Source organism: Coregonus lavaretus, assembly GCF_964263955.1.
Source record: "Coregonus lavaretus genome assembly, chromosome: 1".
Taxonomy (NCBI): Eukaryota; Metazoa; Chordata; class Actinopteri; order Salmoniformes; family Salmonidae; genus Coregonus; species Coregonus lavaretus.
In genome coordinates this window covers 19,052,043-19,077,034 of record NC_139988.1, presented here as the reverse complement: position 1 = coordinate 19,077,034, position 24,992 = coordinate 19,052,043, and the positions used below count along the sequence as shown (strand labels likewise).

The 24,992-nt window shown below is 43.6% G+C and overlaps 1 protein-coding gene across 1 annotated transcript in view; it reads left to right on the top strand.

The window, feature by feature from the left end:
- The window catches only part of LOC311124056 (kinesin-like protein KIF16B), a gene marked incomplete at both ends in the record, with an annotated part of 131,241 nt that overhangs the window by 45,364 nt on the left and 60,885 nt on the right, over positions 1-24,992 (top strand). The window lies entirely within an intron of this gene.

The following is a 24,992-nucleotide window of genomic DNA, read 5'->3' as shown; positions in this document are numbered from 1 at the left end:
TCTGTATCTCTCTCTCTCTCTCTCTCTCTCTCTCTCTCTCTCTCTCTCTTCGCTCTCTCTCTCTATGTCTCCTCTCTCTCTCTCTCTCTCTCTCCTCTCTCTCTCTCTCTCTCTCTCTCTCTCTCTCTCTGTCTCTGTCTCTGTCTCTGTCTCTCTGTCTCTGTATCTCCCTCCTCCCTCTTCTCGAGATGAGTCTACAGTATGTACTGCATGTGTCCAAATCAGAAAAGGCACGCAGGTCCAGAGAATGCCACTGATAGTTTAACCATGTCTAAACTGCCATTATAGCTAAACGGTAAATGGATGTTCTCTATGAAAAGAAAATGTGAAATTCAACTCTGCAACAGACCTGCAATTTTTCTCTTTTATGGAAAAGTAATTTCACCCTTACTTTGAACCTTTGCAGTAAAAGACATGGGTGTATCTCAAATTGCACCCTATTCCTATGTAGTGCACTACTTTTGACCAGGGCCAATTGGGCTCTGGTCAAAAGTACTGCACTATATGGGGAGCAGGGTGCCATTTGAGGACACAGGCATTGATTTTCACCAGACCCCTGGCAGAGGACGGATGGACTCACAGACATGGCTCACGGACAACTGTGGTTATACGTCGTTTCAAAAACTAAATGGACCAAGTTACGTTTTACAGTATATTATATATTATAGTTATTATAGTTATAACTATCTTCTCTCTGAATCCCATGTCTCCTCTCCCTGAATGATCACTTATACTTTGTGCCAAAATCCAAAGTCTAAAAGGTCTAGGCCAGCCGGCTACTCTCCACACAGACTGACTCTCATCCTACCATGGCCATCCATTGCTTTGCTTTGAAGATCCACCTGAGTCATATAGTTCTAGATGAGTCTGTCTCTACCAAGCATACCCCACAGAAATACAGGGTGCACACTTGACCTTATTGTTTAGCAGCACCCAGGTTTCATGTGTTCCCCACAGCCCCTCCCATCTGCAACCTGGGAGCCAATCATCTCACACTCCCCCTTTGGTAATGGTCCGGCAACGGTCGTCCAATCAGTGATGAGTAATGAGCAGTCTGGCGACCATGCAGTGATCCCAGCTACTCTAAATTCCAAGCATCTGCCTCTAACCCTAGGAAGCTCTTTGCCACATTTTCCTCCCTCCTGAATCCCCCCCCCCCCCCCCCCCCCCCCCCTCCTCTCTCTCTGTGGATGACTTCGTCAACCACTTTGAAAAGAAGGTTGACGACCATCCGATCCTCGTTTGTTTAAGTCTAATGACACTGCTGGTCCTGCTCATACTGCCCTACCCTATGCTTTGACTTCTTTCTCCCCTCTCTTCTCCAGATAAAATCCTGCGACTTGTGACTGCAGGCCGCCCAACAACCTGCCCGCTTGACCCCATCCCCTCCTCCCTTCTCCAGACCATCTCGGTGACCTTCTCCCCTACCTCACCTCGCTGATCAACTCATCCTTGACCGCTGGCCATGTCCTTCCGTCTTCAAGAGAGCGAGAGTTACTCCCCTTCTCAAAAAACCAACACTCGACCCCACTGATGTCAACAACTACAGACCAGTATCCCTTCTTTCTTTTCTTTCCAAAACTATTGAGCGTGCCGTCTTTAGCCAACTCTCCTGCTATCTCTCTCAGAATGACCTTCTTGATCCAAACCAATCAGGTTTCAGGACTGGTCATTCAACTGAGACTGCTCTTCTCTGTGTCACGGAGACTCTCCGCACTGCTAAAGCTAACTCTCTCTCCTCTGCTCTTGTCCTTCTAGACCTGTCTGCTGCATTTGATACTGTCAACCATCAGATCCTCCTCTCCACCCTCTCCGAGATGGGCATCTCCGGCGCGGCTCACTCCTGGATTGCGTCCTACCTGACCGGTCGCTCCTACCAAGTGGCGTGGCGGGAAGCTGTCTCCGCACCACGTGCTCTCACCACTGGTGTCCCCCAGGGATCGGTTCTGGGCCCTCTCCTTTTCTCCCTATACACCAAGTCACTTGGCTCTGTCATATCCTCACATGGCCTTTCCTATCATTGCTACGCTGATGATACACAACTAATCTTCTCCTTTCCCCCTTCTGATAACCAGGTGGCGAATCGCATCTCTGCATGTCTGGCAGACATATCAGTATGGATGACGGATCACCACCTCAAGCTGAACCCTGGCAAGACGGAGCTGCTCTTCCTCCCGGGGAAGGACTGCCCGTTCCATGATCTCGCCATCACGGTTGACAACTCCGCTGTGTCCTCCTCCCAGAGTGCGAAGAGCCTAGGCGTGACCCTGGACAACACCCTGTCGTTCTCCGCCAACATCAAGGCGGTGACCCGCTCCTGCAGGTTCATGCTCTACAACATTCGGAGAGTGCGACCCTGCCTTACACAGGAAGCGGCGCAGGTCCTGGTCCAGGCACTTGTCATCTCCCGTCTGGACTACTGCAACTCGCTGTTGGCTGGGCTCCCTGCCTGTGCCATTAAACCCCTACAACTCATCCAGAATGCCGCAGCCCGTCTGGTGTTCAACCTTCCCAAGTTCTCTCACGTCACCCCCCTCCTCCGCACACTCCACTGGCTTCCAGTTGAAGCTCGCATCCGCTACAAGACCATGGTGCTTGCCTATGGAGTAGTGAGGGGAACGGCACCTCTGTACCTTCAGGCTCTGATCAGTCCCTACACCCAAACGAGGACATTGCGTTCATCCACCTCTGGCCTGCTGGCTCCCCTTCCTCTGCGGAAGCATAGCTCCCGCTCAGCCCAGTCAAAACTGTTTGCTGCTCTGGCACCCCAGTGGTGGAACAAGCTCCCTCACGACGCCAGGACAGCGGAGTCACTCACCACCTTCCGGAGACATTTGAAACCCCACCTCTTTAAGGAATACCTGGGATAGGATAAAGTATTCCTTCTAACCCCCCCCCCCCCCCCCCCCCCAAATTGTAAAGTGGTTATCCCACTGGCTATAGGGTGAACGCACCAATTTGTGAGTCGCTCTGGCTAAGAGCGTCTGCTAAATGACGTTAATGTGCCCTTGAGCAAGGCACTTAACCCTAATTGCTCCTGTAAGTCGCTCTGGTTAAGAGCGTCTGCTAAATGACTAAAATGTAAAATGTAATTAGTCTGCCATTAACTTCCCCAACCTCCGCTTCCACTGGACGTGTGTGTGTGTGTGTGTGTCTGTGTGTGTGTGTGTGTGTGTGTGTGCTTCAGCAGGTCACAACACCCAACACACTCTGGGGTGAGTCAGAACCGAATACGGGGGCTGTTACTACAGTTAAGTAGATCGAACCCGGGTCTGTAGTGACACCTCTAGCACTGCGATGCAGTGCCTTAGACCGCTGCGCCACTCGGGAGGCCATTAAATATATTTTCCATAACCAAAAATATTGTATTTTCAGCTGTTTGAAGCTGGTGTACAAAACCGAAAGTAAAAGACCAAAAACTAAACTTAAGAATGAAAAGCATAGAAATAGTGCACATAGAACAGATCTACCGCTTCTTAGACATTTTTCTTTTTTTTTGGGGGGGGGGGGGGGGTAGATCAGCTTAATATTGCAGATAGATTGTAACTTCCATCAATGAGTGGCGCAGTTGTCTAAGGCACTGCATCGCAGTGCTAGCTGTGCCACTAGAGATCCTGGTTCGAATCCAAGCTCTGTCGTAGCCGGCTGCGACCGGGAGACCCAAGGGGCGGCGCACAATTGGCTCGGCGTCATCCAGGGTATGGGAGGGAATGGCCGGCAGGGATGTAGCTCAGTTGGTAGAGCATGGCGTTTGCAACGCCAGGGTTGTGGGTTTGATTCCCATGGGGGGCCAGTATAAAATAAAAAAATAATGTATGCACTCAACTGTAAGTTGCTCTGGATAAGAGCGTCTGCTAAAATGTAGAAATGTCTGCATCACTTCCATTCCCCCATGTTTATATATACACACTTATATATATATACATATACACACATACAGTGGGGAGAACAAGTATTTGATACACTGCAGGTTTTCCTACTTTCAAAGCATGTAGAGGTCTGTAATTTTTTTATCATAGGTACACTTCAACTGTGAGAGACGGAATCTAAAACAAAAATCCAGAAAATCACATTGTATGATTTTTAAGTAATTAATTTGCATTTTATTGCATGACATAAGTATTTGATACATCAGAAAAGCAGAACTTAATATTTGGTACAGAAACCTTTGTTTGCAATTACAGAGATCATACGTTTCCTGTAGGTCTTGACCAGGTTTGCACACACTGCAGCAGGGATTTTGGCCCACTCCTCCATACAGACCTTCTCCAAATCCATCCTTCAAGTTTCGGGGCTGTCGCTGGGCAATACGGACTTTCAGCTCCCTCCAAAGATTTTATATTGGGTTCAGGTCTGGAGACTGGCTAGGCCACTCCAGGACCTTGAGATGCTTCTTACGGAGCCACTCCTTAGTTGCCCTGGCTGTGTGTTTCGGGTCGTTGTCATGCTGGAAGACCCAGCCACGACCCATCTTCAATGCTCTTACTGAGGGAAGGAGGTTGTTGGCCAAGATCTCGCGATACATGGCCCCATCCATCCTCCCCTCAATACGGTGCAGTCGTCCTGTCCCCTTTGCAGAAAAGCATCCCCAAAGAATGATGTTTCCACCTCCATGCTTCACGGTTGGGATGGTGTTCTTGGGGTTGTACTCATCCTTCTTCTTCCTCCAAACACGGCGAGTGGAGTTTAGACCAAAAAGCTATATTTTTGTCTCATCAGACCACATGACCTTCTCCCATTCCTCCTCTGGATCATCCAGATGGTCATTGGCAAACTTCAGACGGGCCTGGACATGCGCTGGTTTGAGCAGGGGGACCATGCGTGCGCTGCAGGATTTTAATCCATGACGGCGTAGTGTGTTACTAATGGTTTTCTTTGAGACTGTGGTCCCAGCTCTCTTCAGGTCATTGACCAGGTCCTGCCGTGTAGTTCTGGGCTGATCCCTCACCTTCCTCATCATTTTACATTTACATTCCTCATGATCATTGATGCCCCACGAGGTGAGATCTTGCATGGAGCCCCAGACCGAGGGTGATTGACCGTCATCTTGAACTTCCATTTTCTAATAATTGCGCCAACAGTTGTTGCCTTCTCACCAAGCTGCTTGCCTATTGTCCTGTAGCCCATCCCAGCCTTGTGCTGGTCTACAATTTTATCCCACGATGTCCTTACACAGCTCTCTGGTAAGGACATCTGTTTGTTTTATTGAGTGTGTGGACAGGTGTATTTTATACAGGTAACGAGTTCAAACAGGTGCAGTTAATACAGGTAATGAGTGGAGAACAGGAGGGCTTCTTAAAGAAAAACTAACAGGTCTGTGAGAGCCGGAATTCTTACTGGTTGGTAGGTGATCAAATACTTATGTCATGCAATAAAATGCAAATTAATTACTTAAAAATCATACAATGTGATTTTCTGGATTTTTGTTTTAGATTCCGTCTCTCACAGTTGAAGTGTACCTATGATAAAAATTACAGACCTCTACATGTTTTTAAGTAGGAAAACCTGCAAAATCGGCAGTGTATCAAATACTTTTTCTCCAAACTGTATACATATACATATACACACACACACACATACACACCCACATACATACATACATACATACATACACATACATACACATACATATCCTTTAAAAATATATATATATTCCCCTTTATTACTTTCCAACCCCGCCACCCTTTCCCCACTTGGAGTAAACTAGTGAACAACAACGCCTAGGCCTCTACTTCCAGCCCATACCCAGTATCTAAATTTTATGGACACAGTCAATTTTACAATAATTACATTTTGCTTGTTCTTTCTCCTGAACTTCTTCTACTCTCAACCTCTCCGATCATTTTCATGATGTCCATCCGGTTTGCTTCTATATGCTTCTAACTGTGCTCCTTCACAAAAGCTCCCAACCTACAACCCATACACTTATTATGGACACAGCGTGCCTACATTATTAGTTATCTTGTTATTGTTTGTTGTTAGTTGTTATTAGTCCCATCCTTCAATTCCATTCAACACTTCCCATCTATCTTTTAACACCATCCATATAGGATTTATATTTGCCATATATATTTCAACTGTACTGTGATGTCTTACAAAAGTTCTGAACCTTTCTATTCTCATTGTTTCTACAGATTGTGAATTGAAAATAAACATTTTTGCTAATAGTATTATTATGTTATTGATCGATTGACTGACTATTCAGATCACCCAGTAGTGCTATCTGCAGGGTTAGCTCAAGGTAAATATTGCAATCCTTTAGCCATTCCTGGACCTGTGTCCAAAAACAAGCTACAAATGGACAGTACCAAAACAAATGATCTAATGATTCTGTCTCTTCGCAGCAAAATCTGCAGAGCTGGGAAGATTGTATCCCCCATATAAATAACATTCTATTGGTAGCAAGAATTGTATATAATACTTTAAATTGAAAGATTCTAAGTTTTGAATCCGGTGTCGTTTTGCGTATCAGTTCATACATTTACATTTACGTCATTTAGCAGACGCTCTTATCCAGAGCGACTTACAAATTGGTGCATTCACCTTATAGCCAGTGGGATAACCACTTTACAATGTGTTTTATTTTTTATTTTTTTGGGGGGGTGGGTTGGGGTAACACTCTACCATGGGATCAGTATGCAAGGCCGACAGACAAGTTCGTTACTTTCTCCTCCTTCCACTTTCCTCTTCCATTTTTGCGGTAAGGCTGCAATTATTTGGTTGTAATTTTGGGTAGAGCAGACATTTCCATATGTTTATGTTAGCTGCATGTGCGACATAACTCCACCAGTCCTACTGATGACATCATTTACAAAGATTATACCTTTGTTAAACATAATTTTTAATTTTTTTTTTATTGTCAATTAGTATATTTGAGTTTAACCACAATATTTGTTGCATTATTTGTTCTATCGTTTCTGGAGGATTAAATTGAAATTGCAACCAACTTTCTATGGCTTGTTTTAGAAATAGTGATATCTGGGAGATGATTTCCTTTTCAAATAACTGAAAGTGAGTGGTTGTAATCTGAATAAAGGGAAAAAGGCCATTCTTGAACATTGGGTGAGACAATCTTACTAATTTGCTAGAGAACCAGTTCGGATTTAAGTATAACTTTTGTATGACTGAAGCTTTTAGTGATAGGTCTAATGCTTTAATATTTAATAATTTCTGTCCTCCGAATTCATATTCATTATATAAATAGGCCCGTTTAATTTTGTCTGGCTTGCCGTTCCAAATAAAATGGAATATTTTTTTCTCATATAATTAAAAAACTGTTCGCTAGGCGTAGGCAAGACCATAAGCAAATAAGTAAACTGGGATAATACTAAAGAGTTAATCAGGGTGATTTTTCCACAAATTGACAGGCACCCACCTTTCCATGGTAGCAAGATCTTATCTATTTTTGCTAACTTTCTATTATAATTTATTGAAGTGAGATCATTTATTTCCTTTGGGATATGTATTCCGAGTATATCCATATCACCATCAGACCATTTTATTGGTAAACTACATGGCAATGTAAAAATTGTATTTTTTATTGATCCAATACGTAATATAGTACATTTGTCATAATTTGGTTGTAATCCAGAGGGGTTAGAAAATGTATCTAGATCCTCTATGAGGCTGTGGAGTGATTCTAGTTGTGGATTTAAAAGAAAACATGAATCATCAGCGTACAATGACACCTTTGTTTTTAAGCCCTGGATTTCTAATCCCCTGATATTATTGTTGGATCTGATTTTAATAGCTAACATCTCGATGGCCACAATAAATAGATATGCCGATAGTGGACAACCTTGTTTCACTCCTCTTGACAGTTTAAAATTTTCGGAGAAATAGCCATTATTTACTATTTTACACTTACTATAAATGATTTTGAACCATTTTATAAGAGATTCACCAAAATTTAAATGCTCCAGGCATTTATATATAAACCCCAGTCGTACTTTACCAAATGCCTTTTCGAAGTCTGCTATGAATAGCAGGCCTGGTTTCTCCGATTTTCCATAATGTTCTATTGTTTCCAATACTTGCCTTATATTTTCTCCAATGTATCTTCCATGTAAAAAACCTGTCTGATTAGAATGAATAATATCAGAGAATACCTTTTTAATTTTATGCGCTATACATTTTGCTATAATTTTTGCATCACAACACTGAAGTGTAAGGGGCCTCCAATTTTTTTAATGGACTGGGATCTTTATATTTTCCACTTCTATCCTGTTTCAGTAATAATGAGATCTTCTTCTTGAGTGTCAGATAATCTACCATTTACATAGGAGTGGTTAAAACATGCTAATAACGGTCCTCTTAGTATATCAAAAAAGGTTTGGTATACTTCGACTGGTATGCCATCCAACCCTGGAGTTTTCCTGGACTTAAAGTCTTTAATTGCATCCAGAAGTTCCTCCTCTGTAATTTCACCTTCACATGAGTCTTTCTGTTTGGCTGTTAATTTTACATTATCAATAGAAAAAAAATCTTTACAATTAGCTTCAGTTAGAGGAGATGGAGGCGACTGAAACGAAAACATATGCTTAAAGTGCCTTGTTTCCTCCTTCACAATATAATTTGGTGAATCATGGGTTACTCCATCAATTGTAACCAGTTTCATTAAATTATTTTTGGTAGCATTCCTATGTTGAAGATTAAAAAATAATTTGGTGCATTTTTCCCCATATTCCATCCAGTTTGCTTTATTTTTATAATATATTACACTTGATCTTTCTTACATTTACGTCATTTAGCAGACACTCTTATCCAGAGCAACTTACAGGAGCAATTAGGGTTAAGTGCCTTGCTCAAGGGCACATCGACAGATTTTTCACCTAATCGGCTCGGGGATTAGAACCAGAGACCTTTCGGTTACTGGCACAACGCTCTTAACCACTAAGCTACCTGCCGCCCCAACTTTCTTGAATACGTTTCTCCATTTCTTTTTGTTTTTCCTCTAATTTATTCTGAGCCTCTATGTTACAGTTTTTGCCATCTATCTGTTCTGTTAGACTTTCTATTTCCTTTGTTAGTATAAACTCTTTTGACCTAAATTGCTTTTGTTTTCGAGATGAGTACTGAATTGTATGGCCTCTAAAGGCACATTTAAAGGTGTCCCATACAATAAGAGATTTGCTGTACCTATGTTATGTCGGAAAAAGTAAGTTATAAATTCCTTTGTCCTAGTTAAAAATAAATTATCATCCAATAGGCTTTGATTAAATGTCCAATATCCTCGCCCACGTGGAAATTCAGTAAGAGTAATGTATATGCCAATTATATGATGGTCCGACCGCATTCTGTCCCCTATCAACACTTTTTTAACTTTTGGAGCCAATGAGAATGAGACAAGAAATAAGTCAAGACGACTAGCTTGATTGAGTCTCCGCCATGTATATCTCACTAGATCAGGATATTTAAGCCTCCATATATCTACTAGTTCTAATGTATCCATGACATTCACAATTTCCTTAAGAGCATGTGGGTGATTGTTTGTGGTGTGATTTCCTTTACGGTCCATTGAGCTATTTAAAACAATATTATAATCCCCCACCATAATAATATTGTCTTGAATTACTTGCAGGGTTGATAATTTATTATATATATTGTCAAAGAAGTGTGGATCATCATTATTTGGTCCGTAAATGTTAATGAGCCATATCTGTTTATTGTCCAATAACATATTTAAAATAATCCATCTACCTTGCGTATCTATTTGGACAATTTGCACATTCGGATCGAAATTACTATTAATTAATATCATCACCCCTTTTGAATTTCTTTGCCCATGGGAGAAGTATATTTCGCCCCCCCCATTCCTTTTCCCACGCAACTTCATCTAGAATTGTTGAATGAGTTTCCTGTAAACAAAATATATTATATTCCTTCTCTTTGAGCCATGTAAATATTGTTCTTCTTTTGTTATTATCAGCTAAGCCATTACAATTATAACTGGCTATACTTATTTCACCATACACCATAATGAGATACAAGTTTCAAGTCTACTTATCATTATATACGTTTGTAAATTTAGAAGTATTTGATACACTGCCGATTTTGCAGGTTTTCCTACTTACAAAGCATGTAGAGGTCTGTAATTTTTATCATATGTACACTTCAACTGTGAGAGACGGAATCTAAAACAAAAATCATAGAAAATCACATTGTATGATTTTTAAGTAATTAATTTGCATTTTATTGCATGACATAAGTATTTGATCACCTACCAACCAGTAAGAATTCCGGCTCTCACAGACCTGTTAGTTTTTCTTTAAGAAGCCCTCCTGTTCTCCACTCATTACCTGTATTAACTGCACCTGTTTGAACTCGTTACCTGTATAAAAGACACCTGTCCACACACTCAATCAAACAGACTCCAACCTCTCCACAATGGCCAAGACCAGAGAGCTGTGTAAGGACATCAGGGATACATTTGTAGACCTGCACAAGGCTGGGATGGGCTACAGGACAATAGGCAAGCAGCTTGGTGAGAACTGTTGCCGCAATTATTAGAAAATGGAAGAAGTTCAAGATGACGGTCAATCACTCTCGGTCTGGGGCTCCATGCAAGATCTCACCTCGTGGGGCATCAATGATCATGAGGAAGGTGAGGGATCAGCCCAGAACTACACGGCAGGACCTGGTCAATGACCTGAAAAGAGCTGGGACCACAGTCTCAAAGAAAACCATTAGTAACACACTACGCCGTCATGGATTAAAATCCTGCAGCGCACGCAAGGCCCCCCTGGTCAAGCCAGCGCATGTCCCGTCTGAAGTTTGCCAATGACCATCTGGATGATCCAGAGGAGGAATGGGAGAAGGTAATGTGGACTGATGAGACAAAAATAGAGCTTTTTGGTCTAAACTCCACTCGCCGTGTTTGGAGGAAGAAGAAGGATGAGTACAATCCCAAGAACACCATCCCAACCGTGAAGCATGGAGGTGGAAACATCATTCTTTGGGGATGCTTTTCTGCAAAGGGGACAGGACGACTGCACCGTATTAAGGGGAGGATGGATGGGGCCATGTATCGTGAGATCTTGTCCAACAACCTCCTTCCCTCAGTAAGAGCATTGAAGATGGGTCGTGGCTGGGTCTTCCAGCATGACAACGACCCGAAACACACAGCCAGGCCAACTAAGGAGTGGCTCCGTAAGAAGCATCTCAAGGTCCTGGAGTGGCCTAACCAGTCTCCAGACCTGAACCCAATAGAAAATCTTTGGAGGGAGCTGAAAGTCCGTATTGTCCAGCGATAGCCCCGAAACCTGAAGGATCTGGAGAAGGTCTGTATGGAGGAGTGGGCCAAAATCCCTGCTGCAGTGTGTGCAAACCTGGTCAAGACCTACAGGAAACGTATGATCTCTGTAATTGCAAACAAAGGTTTCTGTACCAAATATTAAGTTCTGCTTTTCTGATGTATCAAATACTTATGTCATGCAATAAAATGCAAATTAATTACTTAAAAATCATACAATGTGATTTTCTGGATTTTTGTCTCTCACAGTTGAAGTGTACCTATGATAAAAATTACAGACCTCTACATGCTTTGTAAGTAGGAAAACCTGCAAAATCGGCAGTGTATCAAATACTTGTTCTCCCCACTGTAGCTGTACCATGATATTTGCATTGCTACTAAGTATCCCTTCAATTGTTCTCCACTAATTCCCCTGCTAAAGCCCCTCCCCATCCCAAGTTGAGCTGTCATCCCAGTGATCGGCATCCCACCCACATCCCTCCAGATCCCTAGGGCCCCGAGAGGCCAGGACCCATCCATCGAAAACAGCACACAGTGCCACGCACAAAACAGAAGCAGATTAACCGCCAAAAGCATTTCCAATGCTGTCACCTCTATATATAACTATTTAAAAATATATATCTATTCAAATATCTTGCATATCGTATTTTCCATCATTATCAATTAATATGCGGAATAATGTCGGCAGTTCATACGTAGGATTTTAACATATAACCCGGATTGCCATTGTATTACATTTAATTTATTGACAAGCAATTATTATCCTAGCAAATAATTACTGTGGTCCATCCCATACAGCCCCGAACATCCCCACCCCCCCCCCCCCCAACAGATGCCGGAAAAACACACACGCACTCTTTTACGTCCTTACTGACCAATTCTAGTATGCCCAATTTGTCATTTATCGACTTAATTCTCATTGAAAAGCATAGAAATAGTGCGCATAGAACAGATCTACTGCTTCTTAGACTTGCTTTCAATGAGAATGACAGATCTATAACACACATTTCTATGTGAATTTGGTTGGGTCGCCCAAAAAGTTACATATTGCATCTTTAAAGAACATCAGTATTTATTATTCTGTTAAGTAATATAAGCTTATGTACAGTATATTTCCTTTTAGCTTAAAAAGTCCCTGGAGGTTGAAGATACTGTATCAACATCATCCGTAGTCAATATGTGGAGTCAATACTGTTTTGTTTAGAGATGAAAAAAATGTGAGGGCGAGAAGTACAAGTGTGCTATTGTCCGTTCATGTATCGCCAGTGTGCGCACACATATTAGAGGTTTACAGTGTATTCGGAAAGTATTCAGACCCCTTGACCTTTCCACATTTTGTCACATTACAGCCTTGTTCTAAAATGGTGCCACTGAGATGCAGTGCCTTAGACCGCTGCGCCACTCGGGAGCCCAATATGATGCTACAAGCTTGGCACACCTGTATTTGGGGAGTTTCTCCCATTCTTCTCTGCAGATCCTCTCAAGCTCTGTCAGGTTGGATGGGGAGCGTCGCTGCACAGCTATTTTCAGGTCTCTCCAGAGATGTTAGATCGGGTTCAAGTCCGGGCTCTGGCTGGGCCACTCAAGGACATTCAGAGACTTGTCCCGAAGCCACTTCTGCGTTGTCTTGGCTGTGTGCTTAGGGTCATTGTCCTGTTGGAAGGTGAACCTTTGCCCCAGTCTGAGGTCCTGAGCGCTCTGGAGCAGGTTTTCATCAAGGATCTCTCTGTACTTTGCTCCGTTCATCTTCCCCTCGATCCTGACTAGTCTCCCAGTCCCTGCCGCTGAATAACATCCCCACAGCATGATGCTGTCACCACCATGCTTCACCGTTGGGACGGTGCCACGTTTCCTCCAGACGTGATGCTTGGCATTCAGGCCAAAGAGTTCAATCTTGGTTTTATCAAACCAGAGAATCATGTTTCTCATGGTCTGAGAGTCCTTTAGGTGCCTGTTGGCAAACTCCAAGTTGGCTGTCATGTGCCTTTTACCAAGGAGTGGCTTCCGTCTGGCCACTCTACCATAAAGGCCTGATTTGTGGAGTGCTGCAGAGATGGTTGTCCTTCTGGAAGGTTCTCCCATCTCCACAGAGGGTCACTCTGACAGAGCTCCAGAGTTCATCGACTTCTTGGTAACCTCCCTGACCAAGGCCCTTCTCCCCCGGTTGCTCAGTTTGGCCAGGCGGCCAGCTCTAGGAAGAGTCTTGGTGGTTCTAAACTTCTTCCATTTAAGAATGATGGAGGCCACTGTGTTCTTGGGGACTTTCAATGCTGCAGACATTTTTTGGTAACCTTCCCCAGATCTGTGCCTCGACACAATCCTGTTTTCACTTTGTCATTATGGGGTATTGTGTGTATAATTTTTTTATTTTATTTTTTAAATCAATTTTAGAATAAGGCTATAATGCAACAAAATGTGGAAAAAGGGAAGGGGTCTGAATACTTTCCGAATGCACTGTATATATATCTCTGATTAATCAAGCATATGTTCCGGTGTGTATGGACATGTGACATACAGTGGCGTGTATTCATGGATGCCAAGGGAAGCCAGGCTTCCTCAAAACATTTACCAAGAAAAAAAGAAAAAAACATGCTATTATTTTTCTTTCTGTGTTTCATAATTTTCCTACTATTCACAAGAGGCTGAATGTATCTCACCGGAGGAAGCATCCGAGCAAGCCCCTCTGTCTCTGTATGTGTATGCCATCTATCTGATGCTGTTTGGTCCAACATTGTTGCCACCGTAGCATTGAATGCAAGGGAAGCCAGCGAGCATTTGGCCTCACTTGATGAAAAAAAGTATAAAACAATAGCCAATCAGCGTTGAGCTAAACTGAGTGAGCTCAACTGTGAATGGTCCTGGCGCACCAAAAAAAAGTGTCAAGGGAAGCCAGTTTGGATTTGGCGTCACACCTATCAAATTGCGTTGAGAGCATTCTTCATTGACTGAAACAACTTGAATTGTTGCATCTCATTGTGTTGTCCTCCGGTGGCTAGCTAGCTAGCTAAATTTGGCCTTTTCCTAAATTATCCATGGATGGAGATAGGAATTTGGAGTTGTGGTTTTACTTAATTCTCCGTACTGGCCTATGATTATAATGGCGATTCTGATCCAACCATTAATTCATACATTGTGCCCCTGGCCTGAGAGGATGGAAGTTCAATATGTAGCTAGATGTAGAAGGCTAATGTTAACTAGCTAACGTTGCCCATGAAAGGAAGTTAGGCTAGTGAGCAAGCATTTTAGCCAGGTAGCCTAGGACAAAAAAACATAAAAGCGTGTACTGTATGACAGAGTGATAGACCATTTCATCAACATGAAAGCGAGGAGGATGGCATTTGCGTGAGTCAACATGTTTTTTCTACTTGCACGAACACGCACTTACGCGCACACACACGCACACAGAAATCAGAACCATGGACAGCCACATCATATTTAGCTTATGTTGATTGGACAAAATTGTTTTTGGTATCTTTTAGTTGTCACTATATTAGACTGAGCATAGGTGATTTGATGTTGAGATGTTGAAGTTGAAATGGTGCTAGAATAGTGGAGGCAGCTCCTGTTCTATTTGCGACTTGCGGTAACTCTCCGTGGTTCTAAACCAATAGTTGTTTAGTGGTCCGAACATTTCGGAAACATTAACTTGCTTGACCATGCTGTAGGTTATGTAACTGTTTGATACATGCAATATGCTTTGTGGACTTCACTGGCTGCTCTCTGGTTTAGTGATGAAACAAAGGTGTGGTTGAATTTATTCTGCCACTGTGTCTTCTTATTGTCTTGGCCTTTAGGTCTATATATCACGGTGTCAAGGCATATGAACTAACAGGTTATAGAGCAAACAACGCAATTATCACAACACAGGATGTAATATGGCTTTTTTTTTTCTGGCTTCCCCAGTTATTTTACCCACACACTGCTACTGAGGACATATCAACGTTGTGTACAGCAGCATACAGGCTGACTTGTCTCGGGGCCTGTGTGCGGGGCCTGTGTGCTCTAGTGGTGAGGGCTCAGGTGTGTCTAATTACGCCCTGTAATAAGGCTTGGATACGGTCCACCCACCTCCCCATGGGTCTCCTCTCTCTTCTCCTGCCAACGCCGATTGTGTCTCTGATGCCCATGCTTTGTTCCATCCCTGTATTATTTCACTCTCCTCTTATTTCATCAATCTCTCGCATACAATACAAAGAACGGTACTGTTGTCACTGAATCTTTATTAATCATGTGTATACTGTGTTATCATGTCATATACGGTAGCCTATTGCATATACGATATACAGTAATTCATCAAAATGATTTTAATGGATAAATTCCTATTGCAATTGCATTCCATGTGTGTATGAACATTAGGGGCTCTTGGTACCCCCCTGGGCCATCTAGGGAGCTCTATTCCTGGGCTAAGTACCGATGTAGGATCTTAATTTGAGCCAGTTTTCTACAGCAGGAAAATAATCCTGCAGCAAAAGGAAATGTGAATTATTACTGTATGTGAATTATAATTAATGGATATTTTATATAGGGGTTGATACACTTTTAAGTTATTGCAAATCAATTCTGACATTTTATAGAGGAAATTACAAACTTTGGAAGCATTTTTATACCGTGAATAGACTACAAGTTTCCATTGCCTGCTGTGCAGGAAAATTCACATCAACAAAAGAGTAATCAAATTAAGATCCTACATCTGTAGGCAGTCATCCACCCTTTCCCTTTCCAGCTGGAGATGTCATGTTGCTAGGGCAACCTGTCCCAAGTATTGTTTGTGACAGTATCAAGAAGGAAAAGCAAGCAGCAAGTGCACATGCCGAGTAGCTGGCACGTCTGACACACGCACACATGCACACAGGCACACACGCACGCACGTACACGCACATACACGTCTGACTCTAGCTGGCACGGCTGGCATCGGCCCCAATTTAATTATGGGCATGGGTGCCCAGGCATGACAGCTCATCTGTTAGCCAGGCAGGAGAACACACACACGGAAACTGACACCAACACACACACGCTGCACGGGGCACCTGGTATGTGATATGGGTCTAAGATACAGCAGACAAATTAAAAACAGTGTGAGCATGGCAACAAACTGTAAACAGGAACTTTGGAAACTTTTCCAGTGTGTGTGTGTCTGATTTCTGAAGTCTTGCACTTTTTCAAAGCAATACCTTTCGGTTGAACTTTGTCTCCTTCTCAACGGTCTAAAAACCTTGTACATGTCTCATTCTCCTTCTCTGTCCTCTCCTTTCCTCATTTCTACTGACTTGACTGGGTGAAGTTGGCCCATCATTACGCTGGCTGTAAACAGGAACTTTGGAAACTTTTCCAGTGTGGCTGGTTGTTTTTGGTGACGCTTTATGGGTTCGTTGTAAGGTGGGTTTGCAGTGGATTTAGAGAGAGAGAGAGTGTGTGTGTGTGTCTGTGTGTGTGTGCAGGCAGTTGAAAGAGCTTGTTTCCACATCTCATTCCCAGTGCAAATGACTGTGAGACAGCGTAGGTAGTGAGGTTGAACCTTTGGCATAACTATTTTCATTAATTCCAGTAATATTCAGAGCATTTGAATTAATTAGAGGATAGGGTTCCACTGGTGATAATGATGGAACAGTTTCATTGAGACTATCATTATTATGGTATTTGTTTGAGATGATTACTAACTAAAGGTCCTGCCTTCTCCACTTCTTCTACGAGGGGTGGGCAGGCAGACAGGCAGGCAGGCAGACAGGTGCTGCCAGTAGAAGGGCTTGACAGACAGACAGACAGTCCATCCGTCCGTCAGTCAATAATTTAGTCAGTCCATCAGTCAGTCAGTCAGTGAACCAGCCAGCTAGTCAGCTAGCCAGAAAGCCAGTCAGCCGGTCAGCCAGTCAGCCAGTCAGCCAGTCAGCCAGCCAGTCAGTCAGTCAGACTAGAGGTGAAGAGGTGGTCAGCGGTGGTCTGCTCCTTGCGTTTGACATTGATCGACCCAGTCAGTCTGGCAGGGGCCGCTGCTTGTGAGCGTGTGTGCATGGTGTGTGCGTGTGTGTGCACGCCCATCTGTATGGGTGCGCACGTATGTGTGTGGGTCACCCTCTGCTCCTCCTGCGGCTGAGCTGAGCAACCATCACATTATCATTTCAAAGAAGATGCCCAGAGAAGGTTAGCCCTTTGAACAAAATGCCCGGGCTCATACATCAAAGGAAGAAGACATTGTGCTTTTAGAACACTATGATAGATGCCACTAAGCTCAGGAGAGAGGACAGAGAAAGTGCTGATGTCTGAAGTCTTGTACTTTTTCAAAGCAATACCTTTCTGTTGAACTTTGTCTCCTTCTCAACGGTCTAAAAACCTTGTACTTGTCTCATTCTCCTTCTCTTTCTCTGTCCTCTCCTTTCCTCATTTCTACTGACTTGACTTCATTGGTTAAAACAATATGGGTGAAGTTGGCCCATCATTACGCTGGCTGTAAACAGGTCAGTTCTTTCAGATCAGTGAAGGACATGAAGGAGAGGAAAGGAGGAAAGGAGAGGACAGAGAAAGAGAAGGAGTGATAGAAGAAAAAGGCAATGGAGGAGAGAGCGAGAGAGCAAAACAAACGACTGCTCTAACGAGAAGACGACTGTTGGTTAATACTAATCTAAGTTCTTCTGGATGGCTGCTCAGCTCACTGGTACTAAATACACATGATAACAAACTAAAGGGTGTGTGTGTGTGTGTGTGTGTGTGTGTGTCTTTGTGTCTATGTGTGTGTGTGCCGCCTGGTTAAGTCCTCACAGTAAAACATTAAGCTGTATTATTTCAAGAGCATATAACTGTACACACAGACACATACACAGACACACACACACACACACACACACACACACACACACACACACACACACACACACACACACACACACAGACACTGTATTAAGAAGATTATATACTGTAGCTGCACTGCCGGATTCACAAGACCTCAAATATGACAAATCAGCAATCTATATGTTAATAATGTAAACATTGTAATGTATAATGCGCCTCAGTCTTTTCCCGTACTTTAAATGCTGAACAAATTGTTTCCAGCTATCCCCATTCCGCCAAATAAGCCAATGTAGACAAAACTGGAGTACAGCTCGCTTCAGGCATCAAATGTTTTAGCAGTGCTCTTCAGAAATGGTTATTTCAAATAGAAACAGACAGTATTTGACTTGCTCAGGCTTTGAGCGATCCCTGCTTGCTCCCGTCAAGAGGCAGCCAAATAACTGTAAGATTTGATTTATAAAATAGCTAGTGATATGAATATACAGTCATGAAACACAGAGTCTAAAGTAAAGCCAGCCCTAACACAATATCTGCATTCTAAATAGCAGTCTATGGGCCCTGGTCAAAAGTAGTGCATTTTAAAGGGAATAGGGTGTTATTTAGGACACTATATTTCATCTCAACTTTTTTCTGTTTAGTATTACAAAAGTGAAAGTGATGACTTCTTTGTGGATGTATACATTCAGAAATGAATCAAACTAGTAGAGGAATGAATAGAAACGTTGTTAAATGCCAACACCAACAGCCTGTTGACAACAGCCAGGCTATAGACAGTTACATTTACTAGAAACGTTGTTAAATGCCAACAGCCTGTTGACAATAGCCAGGCTATAGACAGTTACATTTAGTAGTAAGATCTATGAGGGTAGCAAGATGTCAATAGCGTCCCAGAGGAGCTGTTCAGAGTTAATCTATCTCTGTGTGTGTGTGTTTGTGTTTGTGTGTGTGTTTGTGTGTGTGTGTGTGTGTGTGTGTGTGTATGTGTGACTGCTAAACATCTCAACAACTCATTAGGACTGATGAAAATAATGACGATAACATTTCTGATGCAACCAAAACTAATCAGCATTTTAGAGAGCTACAGTGTCCTAGGAGGGACATTATCAGCTCCCTTGACGTACAACCAGTGATTTGAACTCTGTTACAACATTACCATCATATAACATCATTTCAACAAGTGACAGATATGTACAGATAGCTCCATAACGCCATGTGTGTATGTGAATGTGTTAAGGGAATTGCTCTTGGGTTTGCCAATATGCAATCTACTTATCCGTAGATTGTGTCTATTCTGCAGTCCAGTGGCAAGACTTAACGATTTATTCTCAATATCTACTAAAGGAGCTCTCTCTTTAGACCTTTGAGGATATGATAACATGCACAACACATGATTACGTGCACCTCTGATAGTAAGAAAGTGTTATATATTGGTTGGTTCACTCGTACTTAAATGTTTTTTGCTACTTGATATGTCATCAATATGGTCAATACAGGAACTACACGCAATAATTACAATCTGGATGTGGATCACTGTTTCAAGACAATCTGAAGGTACTTCCTAAACACACTGAGTGGTTAATCAGTCCCGTTAGAACCCACAGCAGGTGTTGCAGGAGAGAGAGAGAGAGAGAGAGAGAGAGAGAGAGAGAGAGAGAGAGAGAGAGAGAGAGAGAGAGAGAGAGAGAGAGAGACTCCACAGGGCTATATATCTGTTGGTTCCCTCTAATTTGAATATTGTCAATATACACTGCTCAAAAAAATAAAGGGAACACTTAAACAACACAATGTAACTCCAAGTCAATCACACTTCTGTGAAATCAAACTGTCCACTTAGGAAGCAACACTGATTGACAATAAATTTCACATGCTGTTGTGCAAATGGAATAGACAACAGGTGGAAATTATAGGCAATTAGCAAGACACCCCCAATAAAGGACTGGTTTTGCAGGTGGTGACCACAGACCACTTCTCAGTTCCTATGCTTCCTGGCTGATGTTTTGGTCACTTTTGAATGCTGGCGGTGCTTTCACTCTAGTGGTAGCATGAGACGGAGTCTACAACCCACACAAGTGGCTCAGGTAGTGCAGCTCATCCAGGATGGCACATCAATGCGAGCTGTGGCAAGAAGGTTTGCTGTGTCTGTCAGCGTAGTGTCCAGAGCATGGAGGCGCTACCAGGAGACAGGCCAGTACATCAGGAGACGTGGAGGAGGCCGTAGGAGGGCAACAACCCAGCAGCAGGACTGCTACCCCCACCTTTGTGCAAGGAGGAGCAGGAGGAGCACTGCCAGAGCCCTGCAAAATGACCTCCAGCAGGCCACAAATGTGCATGTGTCTGCTCAAACAGTCAGAAACAGACTCCATGAGGGTAGTATGAGGGCCCGACGTCCACAGGTGGGGGTTGTGCTTACAGCCCAACACCGTGCAGGACGTTTGGCATTTGCCAGAGAACACCAAGATTGGCAAATTCGCCACTGGCGCCCTGTGTTCTTCACAGATGAAAGCAGGTTCACACTGAGCACATGTGACAGAAGTGACAGAGTCTGGAGACGCCGTGGAGAACGTTCTGCTGCCTGCAACATCCTCCAGCATGACCGGTTTGGCGGTGGGTCAGTCATGGTGTGGGGTGGCATTTCTTTGGGGGGCCGCACAGCCCTCCATGTGCTTGCCAGAGGTAGCCTGACTGCCATTAGGTACCGAGATGAGATCCTCAGACCCCTTGTGAGACCATATGCTGGTGCGGTTGGCCCTGGGTTCCTCCTAATGCAAGACAATGCTAGACCTCATGTGGCTGGAGTGTGTCAGCAGTTCCTGCAAGAGGAAGGCATTGATGCTATGGACTGGCCCGCCCCAGACCTGAATCCAATTGAGCACATCTGGGACATCATGTCTCGCTCCATCCACCAACGCCACGTTGCACCACAGACTGTCCAGGAGTTGGCGGATGCTTTAGTCCAGGTCTGGGAGGAGATCCCTCAGGAGACCATCCGCCACCTCCTCAGGAGCATGCCCAGGCGTTGTAGGGAGGTCATACAGGCACGTGGAGGCCACACACACTACTGAGCCTCATTTTGACTTGTTTTAAGGACATTACATCAAAGTTGGATCAGCCTGTAGTGTGGTTTTCCAATTTAATTTTGAGGGTGACTCCAAATCCAGACCTCCATGGGTTGATCAATTTGATTTCCATTGATAATTTTTGTGTGATTTTGTTGTCAGCACATTCAACTATGTAAAGAAAAAAGTATTTAATAAGATTATTTCATTCATTCAAATCTAGGATGTGTTATTTTAGTGTTCCCTTTATTTTTTGGAGCAGTGTATGAAGACCAATCTGAAAGCACAGTAACACACTAACACAATGTAGTGTCCATTTCTAAAGGTGCGAGACTCTTTCATTAACTCTCTCTCTCTCTGGTTACCCCACGTCTTGAGGCTATTTTCCCCCACTCTCTTCTCTGTTTTGTTAATCTCCATCTTGTAATCATTCTCCAGTTCTTCCATCACCTTGTGGTGAGAGGGAGTTTCATGGATGACTGGTGTCTGTCACCTTTGACCTTCTTTCTATCCCCTTATTGACCACCAATAGACCGGAATTAAATGTCAAGTTGAAAGATTAGTGTTGGTATGAGCCTCGCTCAACCTCTCTCCTCTCTTTATGTGTCTCTCTCTCTCCTTCTTTCTCTCTCTCGCTCTGTCTCCCTCTCTGTCTCTCTCTCTCTCGTTGTCCCTCTCTCGCTGTCCTTCTCTGTGTTTGTCTCTCTCTGTCCTGCAACATCTGTCTGACATTGAACTGTGTCCAAGGTTACTAGTCTGGCTCCACAGCTACACCACCGGAAGAAGGCAGAGGGTGATAGCAAATGGCACATTTAGCCCTTGGTCAGAGGTCACCTCTGGTGTGCCACAAGGGGAGCGTGGTTTCACCATATCTGTTTCTCCTTCACATGTCCAACTGAAAAGTTGTCTTCAGTGACACTCTGGACACTGGGTACACAGACGATGTAGGGCTGTCCCGAGCCACACCATTTACCAGCATCTAAGAGGACACTTCCATGGGCTTGGAGGCAAAGCAGCTGGAAGAGTGGGCCACATCCAACAACATGCTCCTGAATGGGAAAAAGTACAGTGGGGAGAACAAGTATTTGATACACTGCCGATTTTGCAGGTTTTCCTACTTACAAAGCATGTAGAGGTCTGTAATTTTTATCATAGGTACACTTCAACTGTGAGAGACGGAATCTAAAACAAAAATCCAGAAAATCACATTGTATGATTTTTAAGTAATTAATTTGCATTTTATTGCATGACATAAGTATTTGATCACCTACCAACCAGTAAGAATTCCGGCTCTCACAGACCTGTTAGTTTTTCTTTAAGAAGCCCTCCTGTTCTCCACTCATTACCTGTATTATATGCACCTGTTTGAACTCGTTACCTGTATAAAAGACACCTGTCCACACACTCAATCAAACAGACTCCAACCTCTCCACAATGGCCAAGACCAGAGAGCTGTGTAAGGACATCAGGGATAAAATTGTAGACCTGCACAAGGCTGGGATGGGCTACAGGACAATAGGCAAGCAGCTTGGTGAGAAGGCAATAACTGTTGGCGCAATTATTAGAAAATGGAAGAAGTTCAAGATGACGGTCAATCACCCTCGGTCTGGGGCTCCATGCAAGATCTCACCTCGTGGAGCATCAATGATCATGAGGAAGGTGAGGGATCAGCCCAGAACTACACGGCAGGACCTGGTCAATGACCTGAAGAGAGCTGGGACCACAGTCTCAAAGAAAACCATTAGTAACACACTACGCCGTCATGGATTAAAATCCTGCAGTGCACGCAAGGTCCCCCTTCTCAAGCCAGCGCATGTCCAGGCCCGTCTGAAGTTTGCCAATGACCATCTGGATGATCCAGAGGAGGAATGGGAGAAGGTAATGTGGTCTGATGAGACAAAAATTGAGCTTTTTGGTCTAAACTCCACTCGTCGTGTTTGGAGGAAGAAGAAGGATGAGTACAACCCCAAGAACACCATCCCAACCGTGAAGCATGGAGGTGGAAACATCATTCTTTGGGGATGCTTTTCTGCAAAGGGGACAGGACGACTGCACCGTATTGAGGGGAGGATGGATGGGGCCATGTATCGCGAGATCTTAGTCAACAACCTCCTTCCCTCAGTAAGAGCATTGAAGATGGGTCGTTGCTGGGTCTTCCAGCATGACAACGACCCGAAAACACAAAGCCAGGGCAACTAAGGAGTGGCTCCGTAAGAAGCATCTCAAGGTCCTGGAGTGGCCTAGCCAGTCTCCAGACCTGAACCCAATAGAAAATCTTTGGAGGGAGCTGAAAGTCCGTATTGCCCAGCGACAGCCCCGAAACCTGAAGGATCTGGAGAAGGTCTGTATGGAGGAGTGGGCCAAAATCCCTGCTGCAGTGTGTGCAAACCTGGTCAAGACCTACAGGAAACGTATGATCTCTGTAATTGCAAACAAAGGTTTCTGTACCAAATATTAAGTTCTGCTTTTATGATGTATCAAATACTTATGTCATGCAGTAAAATGCAAATTAATTACTTAAAAATCATACAATGTGATTTTCTGGATTTTCTGGATAGATTCCGTCTCTCACAGTTGAAGTGTACCTATGATAAAAATTACAGACCTCTACATGCTTTGTAAGTAGGAAAACCTGCAAAATCGGCAGTGTATCAAATACTTGTTCTCCCCACTGTATGTGGAAATTCTGATATGTTTTTCTAGTGACCATCCACAACCTACACCACTCATCCCAGAGGGACAGGAAGTACCAGTGGTAACAACAGCCAAGTATCATGGTTTTCATCTAGACTCTAACCTCAGTGGTGACACACGTGTAGCAGTCAGTGAGGAAGGCCTCAAAACGCCTGCACTTGACTGTTGCTACTGTACTCGAAATGTAGCTAGCTTGTTGCTACCTGGATAGCTAACTAAACAATAGCTGGAACGACCTAGCGAAAAGACGCGAACTGGCTGAATCGATTCAGTGGCTAGCTTTGCACTTAACTGGCTAACAGTAGCTACTAAGGGTAAGTTATAACCTACATTTGTGTTTAGTTTTTACATACTGGTAACCAGAGTCGTTCAAGGGAATTCAGGACATGGGTGACTAGTTAACGTTAGCTTGGCTCTCTCTGTGTGTTCGTGCCGTGGGAGGAGAGGTTTTTCGTTGGCAGAGAGCAATGGCTAGCTAGTATGCTAACTATTCTAGCTAACTAACTGGCTGAATAAGTTGACGACGGACTCACTCAAACTGTCAAAACTAACCCAAAACTTTACACAACGTTAGACACGGACACGAATGATCTGCTTGGCGTGTTAACACACTGGTGGTTTGTTGTAACCGAGTATTGGTGCTAAACCGTGTTATTGGAGGCTGGCATGCTAGTTGGCAATGGCGTCATAGGATTCGGTGCCCTGGACGGTTTTCATGGAAGAATACTGTACCAAGTTAGCTAGCTGAATAAACTAAGTTAGTCTATTCCTAGAAAACATTGAACCGCTGTAGTTTACAACAATTATAATTTAAGTTGGGAGAGTTATATTTGAGTGTTTCAGTGAAACGTAAGTGAGGGAGGCCCCGCTCTCTCGCGTTCCCAGATGTTTAGTTCATTTCATTCCGATCTCCTTTGCATTATTGTAGCCATTTTCTGTAGCCTGTCAACTATGTGTCTGTCTATCCTTGTTCTCTCCTCTCTGCACAGGCTATACAAACGCCTCACACCGCGTGGCTGCTGCCACTCTGACCTGGTGGTCCCTGCACGCACGACCCACGTGGAGTTCCAGGTCTCCGGCAGCCTCTGGAACTGCCGTTCTGCGGCCAACAAGGCAGGGTTCATCTCAGCCAATGCTACTCTCCAGTCTCTCGACTTCTTGGCGCTGACGGAAACATGGATTACCACAGAAAACACTGCTACTCCTAC